Source organism: Rhincodon typus, chromosome 4, assembly GCF_021869965.1.
Source record: "Rhincodon typus isolate 14 chromosome 4, sRhiTyp1.1, whole genome shotgun sequence".
Classification (NCBI taxonomy): Eukaryota; Metazoa; Chordata; class Chondrichthyes; order Orectolobiformes; family Rhincodontidae; genus Rhincodon; species Rhincodon typus.
In genome coordinates, this window is record NC_063335.1 from 49219464 (window position 1) to 49228045 (window position 8582).

General features: G+C 40.3%; 1 protein-coding gene across 1 annotated transcript in view; it reads right to left on the minus strand.

The window, feature by feature from the left end:
- The window catches only part of LOC109936690 (grainyhead-like protein 2 homolog), a 120533-nt gene that overhangs the window by 22524 nt on the left and 89427 nt on the right, over positions 1–8582 (minus strand). The window lies entirely within an intron of this gene.

Consider the following 8582-nt stretch of genomic DNA (forward strand, 5'->3'; position numbering starts at 1 on the left):
GAGCAGGAAGGCTGATGTTTCGGGCCTAGACCCTTCTTCAGAAAAGGTCTAGGCCCGAAACGTCAGCCTTCCTGCTCCTCTGATGCTGCTTGGCCTGCTGTGTTCATCCAGCTCTACACCTTGTTATCCCAGTGTATGATCTGTTTGGATTTCCAGAAGGTCTTTGACAAGGTGTTGCACAGGAGGCTGCTAAATCAGCCCATGGTGTTACAGTCAAGCTACGGATAGAATATAGGCTGACTGGCAGAAGGCAGAGAGTGGGAACAAAGAAGTCTTTTTCAGGATGGTAGCCGGTGACTAGTGGAGTTGCACAGGGGTCCATGTTAGGACCACAACTATTCATGTTATACATTAATGTTTTGGACGAAAGAGCTGAGGACATTGTTGCTAAGTTTGCAGAGGACACAAATATAGGTGGAAGGACTGGTAGTCTTGAGGAAGCGGCGAAGCTACAATTGGACTTGGACAGGCTAGGAGAATGGCCAAAGATGTTGCAGGTGGAATACCATGTGGGAAAGTGTGACATTATACACTGTGGTAGGAAGAATAGAGGCATAGACTATGTTTTAAAAAGGGAATGGCTTTGGAAATCTGAAGCACAAGAGGACTTGGGAGCCCTAGTTTAGGATTCTCTTAAGGTTAACATGCAGGTTCAGTTGGCAGTTAGGAAGGAAAGCTCAGTGTTCGCATTCATTTCAAGAGGGCTAGAATACAAGGGCAGAGATGTACTACTAATGTTGTATAAGCTCTGGTCAGACTGCATTTGGAATATTGTGAGCAGTTTTGGGTCTCATGTCTAAAGAAGGGCATGCTGGCATCAGAGGGGCTTCAGTGGAGATTTACAAGAATGATACCAGAGATGAATGGGTTGTCATATGAGGAGCAGTTGAGGACTCTGGTGTCAAAGGAGTTTAGAAGGATAAGGGGGTATCTCTTTGAAACTTACAGAACATTGACAGGCATGGATAGATTGGGTGTGGAGAAGATGTTTCCATTAATAGGACAGACAGCCTCAGAGAGAAGGGATGGCCCTTTAGAACAAAGATGAGGGGAATTTCTTCAGCGAGAGGGTGATGAATCTGTGGAGCTCATTACCACAAAAGGCTGTGAAGGCCAAGTCATAGAGTCATACAGCATGAAAGCAGACCCTTCAGTCCAACTCATCCATGCCAATCAAGTTTCCCAAACTAAACTAGTCCCACCTGTCTGCGCTTGGCCCACTCCCTGTTCGTGTATCCACTCAGATGCCTTTTAAATGTTGTAATTGTACCAGCCTCTACTACTTCCTCTGGCAGCTCATTCCATACACACATCACCTTCTGCGTGAAGGAGTTACCCCTCAGGTCCCTTTTAAATCTTTTCCCTCTCACCTTAAACCTGTTCTCTCAAGATTTGGACTCCCCTACCCTTGAAAAAGTACTTTGGCTATTTACCCTATCCATGCCCCTCATGATTTTAAAAACCTCTATAAAAGGTCATTCCTCAGCCTCTGACACTCAAGGCAAAAAAGCTGCAGACTATTTAACCTCTCACTGGAGCTCAAGCCCTCCAATCCCAGCAACATCCTATTAAATCTTTTCTGAACCAAGTTTTCAAGTTTAACAACATCTTTCCCGTAGCAGGGAGACCAGAATTGGACACAGTATTCTAAATGTGGCCTGACCAATGTTCTGTACAGCCGCAACATAACATCCCAACTTTTATACTCAATGTTCTGACCAATAAGGACAAGCATGTCAAACACCTTCTTCACCATCCTATTTGCAACTCCACTTTCAAGGAACTATGCAACTGCACTCTAAGATTTCTTTGCTCAGCAACATTTTCCAGGGCCCTTCCATTAGTTGCATGAGTCCTGCCCTAATTTGCCTTACCAAAACGCAACACCTCACACTTATCTAAATTAAACTCCACCTGCCAATTCCTCAGTCCATTGGAAGGGTTTAGAGGGATATGGGCCAAATGCTGGCAAATGGGACTAGATCAGTCTATATCTGGGTAGTACGGACAAGTTGGACTGAAAAGTCTATTTCCATGCTGTATAACTCTATGACTCTATATCCCTTCAAACCTTTCCTTTTCATGTAGCTGTCCAAATGTCTTTTAAATGTGGTAACTGTACCTGCATCGTCCACTTCCTTTGGCAGTTTATTCTATATACAAATCAGCCTGTGTGAAAAAGTTGCCCTTCAGGTCCCTTTTGAATCTTTCTCCTCTCATCTTAAATATATGCCCCCTTGTTTTGAAATCCCCTAACCTAGGAAAGACTTTTGTTAATCACTTTATCTATGCCCCTCATGATTTCATAAACTGAAATAAGGTCACCGCTCAACCTCCTACACTCAAGGGGAGAAAAGTCCTAGCCTATCCAGCCTCTCCTTTTAACTCAAACTCTCCAGTCCCAGCAAGATCCATGTAAATCTTTTCTGAACACTCTCCAATTTAATAATAACAATCTTCTAGCTCTACACCTCTCATCATGGCTAGATTCCTTCAGAGAAACTAGTTTGGTCATTGAGTGTTTTTAAGACAGAGATAGATAGGTTATTGGTTAGCAAGAAGATCAAGTGTTAGGGGAGAAGACAGAAGAATGGGGCTGCGAAACATATCAGACATGACTGAATGGTGGAGCAGAGCTGATGGGCCGAATGGTCTAATTCTACTCCTATGTCTCATGATCTTATGAAATTTCTCCCTCCCTTTTACCTCTTGATTTTCTATGATTTTTGAGATTATTTTAGTGGCCTTCTACCATGTAAATACATACAAATAGCTAATCAAAGCCTCTACCATTTTCTTTTTCACTCCCATTATCAATGTCACAGTCTTATCCTCTCATGAAGCAACATTTACTTTAGTTACTCTCTATGTACTAATAGAAACCCTTGTTTGCTGTTGTGCTTCTTGCTAGTTTATTCTCATCTAATTTTACCTTTTTACAAGCCATATTTCTGCTGGTCTCTAAGATTCTCCTAATGTTCTGGCTTACCATTAATCTTTGCGTCATTATATGTTTTTTTTTCCAATTTGGGATACATCCTCAACTTCCTTGGTGAGTCACAGATGGCACATCCTTTTGTTAGTGTCTTTCTACCCCAATGGAAAATATATTTGTTTAGAGTTAAGAAATATCTCCTTAAACATCTGCAACTGCTTATTTACCATTTTCGTTTTTAGCGTATTTTCCCAAACAACCATTACCAATGCTGTCTTCAATCCTTTGCAATTGTTTTAAGAGACTAGTTTCAGACCCAAGTTTCTTACTTTCAAATTGAATGTGAAATTCTATCATGTTTCGATCAGTCTTATGTCGAGAACCCTTTATTGAGAGATCATTGATTAAGCCTAGAGATAGTAGGAACTGCAGATGCTGGAGAATCCGAGACAACAAGGTGCAGGGCTGGATGAACACAGCAGGCCAAGCAGCATCATAGGAGCGGAGAGGCTGACGTTTCGGGCCTAGACCCTTCATCAGAAATATTGATTAAGCCGACCTCATTTTGCATTAGCCTGTTCCCAAGTTAGTTCCACAACACAAGAGAAACTGTCCCAAATACACTCCATGAACTTATTATCAATGTTACCTTTGCCAATTTGATGTGTCCAACCTATATAAAAGATTCAAATCTCTTATTGCAATACCTCTTACAAACCCATATTATTTGTTGATTTATGCTCTGTTCTATAGTGTAATTATTGCTACCAGAGACTTTTTTTCCTTTGCTACTTTTTACATCTGCACAAAGTGAATCTGCATTTTGATCTTTCAAGTCAAGATCGTTTCACACAATTGTAGAGATCTCTTAATTTATTAAAAGAGCAACCTCATCTCCATTTTTCCTTTCCTATAAAAATGTATTCATAAATATTCAGTTCCTAGGCCTTGATTATCAAGAAGCCAAATCTCTAAAATGGCTATCATATCATACCTATTTACATCTGCTTGTGTCATATCTATTTGTTTCTATTTCTGTTTCCTAAGCTTCAGGTTTTAGCAGCCGAAGATATGCCCACCAATGATGCAGCAATTAAAATCAGGAATGCTCAAGCAGCCAGCATCGGAGGAGTGCAGATATCTCAAAGGCTTCCCGGACTGGAGGAGACTTAGAGATAGGGTGGAGGTGGCTATGCAGCAATTTGAGCATGCAGATCAGAATTCTTTTTAAACAGACCAAAGGTATGCAGGTTCTGTGGATTGGCCATGCTAGATTGTCCACAGTTTCCAGGGATGTGCAGGTGGATTAGCCATGTCAAATGCAGGCTTACATGGATAGGGTATGGCAGTGGGTCTGGACCGGATGCTTTTCGGAGGGTCAGTGTAGACTCAATGGGCCGAATGGCCTGCTTCCACACTGTATGGATTCTATGATTCTAGAAGTATTGCTGAAACCCAGAGGCAGCGTTGATCAGCAAGCACAGGAGCAATGAATGAGCCAGATTGTGAGAACTTAAACATCACTAAAAACAGACTGGAATATTAAGCTTTTCATCTTGCACTCATTAGAACTGGCAGACAAGAAACTTGAAAAAAAGATGTTTTATACAGCATGAGAAGAAAGTGTTGATTGGGCTATCATTGGCATGGAAATGCAGCAATGACAGTTAACTGTCAATCTTAATTCTCAGACGAAGCAGATTGGTCTGGGCATTGTGATAAGGATGCAGGGTTTGGTGGTTTCCATGATCCCTGTTATTGAAAAAAGTACAATGTATATAAAAATTACTTTTTGCTGACATAAAACAAGGGGTATTGCATTTTGGTACAACAAACAGACTTAGGGGTTCAGAAGTTTGCGTCACAGGTATATAGACTGGTTAAAAAGCTGATTAGCACACTTGCCATCATTGCTGAGTTCTTTGAGTATAGGAATTGGAAAGTCACGTTGAGGTTGTACAGGACAAGGCCTCTTCTGGAGTACTGTATCCAGTTTTGTTTGCCCAGTTATAGGAAGGTTATTATTAAGCTGGAGAGGGTTCAGAAGAGATGTTTATCAGGATGTTGCCAGGTATGGTAGGTTGGAGTTATAAAGAAAAGCTGGATAGGCTGGGACTTTTTCACTGGAGTATAAGAGGTTTACAGGTGATCTTCTAGAGGTTTATGAAATCATTGGGGGGGGGTATAGACAGGGTTAATGGTGTATTTTCCTTAGGATGGGGGATTTCAAAACTAGGGGATACATTTTTAAGGTGGGAGGAGAGAGATTTAAAAAAGACACGAAGGCAAACCTTTTACACAGATGATGGTTCGTGTGTGGAATGAACTTGCTAAGGAAGTGGTGGATGTGGATATAGTTACAATGTTTAAAAAACACATAGATTGGTACATTTGAATACACCTGTGGCAATGGATTTTTTTTGGGGGGGTTGGGGGTGGGTAGGGGGAGGGCTTAAAAAGATGTGCCATGTTCCTGAAACTCAAAATTCAGTAAAACTTCACCCGCAACAAGCTCTTGGATCCTGACACATCATGTATAACCCATGCAGAAAAGTACACACATAAGTTTACTAAGACTAGCTTCTCAGATCACATTAACAGACCAACAAATAGCCAGGATTCTGCTATAAAAAGAAATCAATGATTTGATTTCTGAGGACCTGCTGAGTAAGGTGCAGAACGCAATGTTTACCTGAAATGTCCTCAATCATTGATTAGAAGCCACGTTCTTTACTGGACTTAATGAAAAGTCTACTGAGGAGTCACAATAATCAGAAGGTCAAAACATTATCAAATTATTGCATTTGGTGATACATTGCAGTAGATGCCTACAGGGCTTTCCAATTCTTCTGTCATGATTTTGATGGAAAGCCATGAGAAACTGCAAAGGATCAGCAAAGTCCCAGCTAATTACTTAGGTCATTTCTTGCTAAGGAGTATCATTTTGGCAATTGACTTTTGGAAGTTGAGCTAAGGGAAGCCCTATGCAGGGGTCACCACACAAGAAGCTTTAAAGTCATAAATTAAGAACAAACTCCTGCAGATGCTGTAAATTAGACATACTAAAAAATTTTGCATCATTCATCAGGTCTGGTAACGTAAGCAGAAAGTGGGAAAACAATGTTTCAGGTCAATATGAATTCTGGTCATAAATTCAGAACAATGACTTATTTCCTTTCTGCAGAGAGGCTGGCTGGCCTGCTGACTACTGCAGCAATTTAAGTTAGAAAATCATTGACCTGGATGTTTTTCTAATTGTAGCCTTTCATGATTGAAGTATTTGTCCACGCAAATTGAAAGTACCCATTAAATAAACACATCGTTCAAGAATAATAAGAATTGAAAAATAGTCTCTCTTTCTGTTTATTTGTTTCTTGGTTATAGTCATGAGAAACTTGTATAAAGCCAACTTTATAACTGTCAAAAGAAAAGCACATGATACTCTTTAACTATCATAGGCATCATTGTAGACGCATTTCAACTTCCAAAATAGACCTCGAAAGGGAAAGCTTGATAAGTTCCATGAGCTCATAAATAGCTGAGAAAGGTGAGAGCCCAAAAATCAAGGCTCAGTTTACCATGGGATGTTGTGCATGATTTTTAAAATTTAGTCTGCAACCAGGAGTATTACCAGAAGTCCACTTTTGTTGGTTGCCATCAGAGATCACATTGCTTTGACTTCCTTCTTCTGATTGTTGCTGCTTGCAATTGGACTACATGATTAACCTAATTTCCTGACTAGTTGCTCAATGCAGCTCAGAGCAGTTACTGTGAAAAGCGAAACTTGAACATTCATCCATCGATGCTGTGTCAGAGAATATTTAAAGATTTATTGCACAGCCCATTGTGTGCCACCCACTTAGGAAGAACAATCTTTGTACCTGCCATGTTTCACCAGTGTGTGCAAGTCAAAGCAACATTGCTGTCAGGTAGGAGCAGCAGCATCTTATGTCAAATACTCACATATTTGAAAGAAACAATTGAAAGCGCTAGGTTTGTTAATAATATGTACCTGACAAACTTTCTTCCTGCAGTAACCTTTCAAGTCAGTTCAACTATGACTGTATCCTAGCAACATAAAATGTCATAGTAAGTTTAATTGTAATGTTTAGTCATGCAGACAATACCTGTCTGGAGAGCTAGAGTGGAAGCTTAAAAGTTAAGCCTTATTTTAAAGAACTGGATTTAAATGCACCGGTTATGTTTAAATAAATTGATAATTTGATTAGCTTGTATTTTGAACAGCTACAGTCTCATATCCATCAATGGTGTTACAAACTATTTTTGGGTAAGCCTCTTCAAAAACTTAAAAAGTCAACACAGAGACCACTGGCTATCCATTTACCAGAGGTATGTTAAATCAATGGCAGTTATTCAATACTATCAAAACACAACCCTTCCCTTAATGGCCTAAATGGAATGGAACACAAGAGGAGAGAGTTGCTGACAATGGGAAGTCTGCCTGTGTGACAGCTCTACTTCATCATAAAGTAGAACATGTCCAACTGGGGCTTTTATAGGCCTTACATGACTCACTTCAGCTGTGCATTCTGTCTTAGTGGAAAGCACGATGGGTTTAACCCACTGACTTGAAAGTTCAGAGCCTCCCTCACATACTCTCTTCTGGACATGATAGATATTAGCTTCTTGTGGAAATTCAGAATGTGTCTGTACTACATCAGTGCAGCAGGTCACAAAAATAGCCAGTTATTCTGAAGTGCATACATCTTGCTTCAGAAAACACTCATACATACCTCTAAATGGGTACAATGGTAGATTTTTGTTTCTCTTAGCGACTCTAACAACTAGGAGATTTTATGATTTACTCCCAAGTATTGAATTTCTAATACTGATCATATAGTTTTATGCCATGTAAAGAAACAGTTTCATATCAAGTCTATAAGCCAATTGTGCTCAACTAGATATATATTTTCTCCTCACTCACCCACTTCCCTGCTCCTATCATTACAGATGAGATCAAATTTCCTGTCCAGCTTTATTGGTTCCTTGTCAAATCAATCAATCCTGTTTAAAAGGGAGAACTCCCCAACTCTCCTAAAGTTGACCCATTCTCTATTTAGAAAGGTCTTCTTAATCATAGCCATTGAATATCTGACAGCACTAACATAATGGCAGCTTACATTACTGCTCAAAGTGATGACATTCCATCAAGTTTATTCTGACATGATCAGAGAGCAAATATTAAGAATAAACTCTTTCAGAGTACAATCGTTTTGAGGCAACAATTTCCTCTGAGTTGCTCCTGCTCCATTTACAAATAGATACTGAATCTCCTTCATTTCTAGTTATGGTGATAACAGGTCAACAAAATGCCAACTCATACAGTTTCTTTATTTGCTGCTGTGATAACAAAATTAGCCCTTTGACCTCACCTTTCAATTGCCAGCACCAAACGTACAGACGTTGATTGACTAAGACAATACAACAAAAGCTAAATATTGGCCAGGACACCAGGATTACCTTTCAAAGGGCTTTTTTCAAAATCCTGTAATTGGGATCTTTTGCATCCACCTGAGGGGTGGTGGGGGGGGGGGGGGGGGGGGGGTCCGGAATATGTTTTGGGAAAAAGGGGGGGGGTGTGCGGGCCCAAGAAAAACCCACTACCTCTGTGTGATGAGAGCGCTGA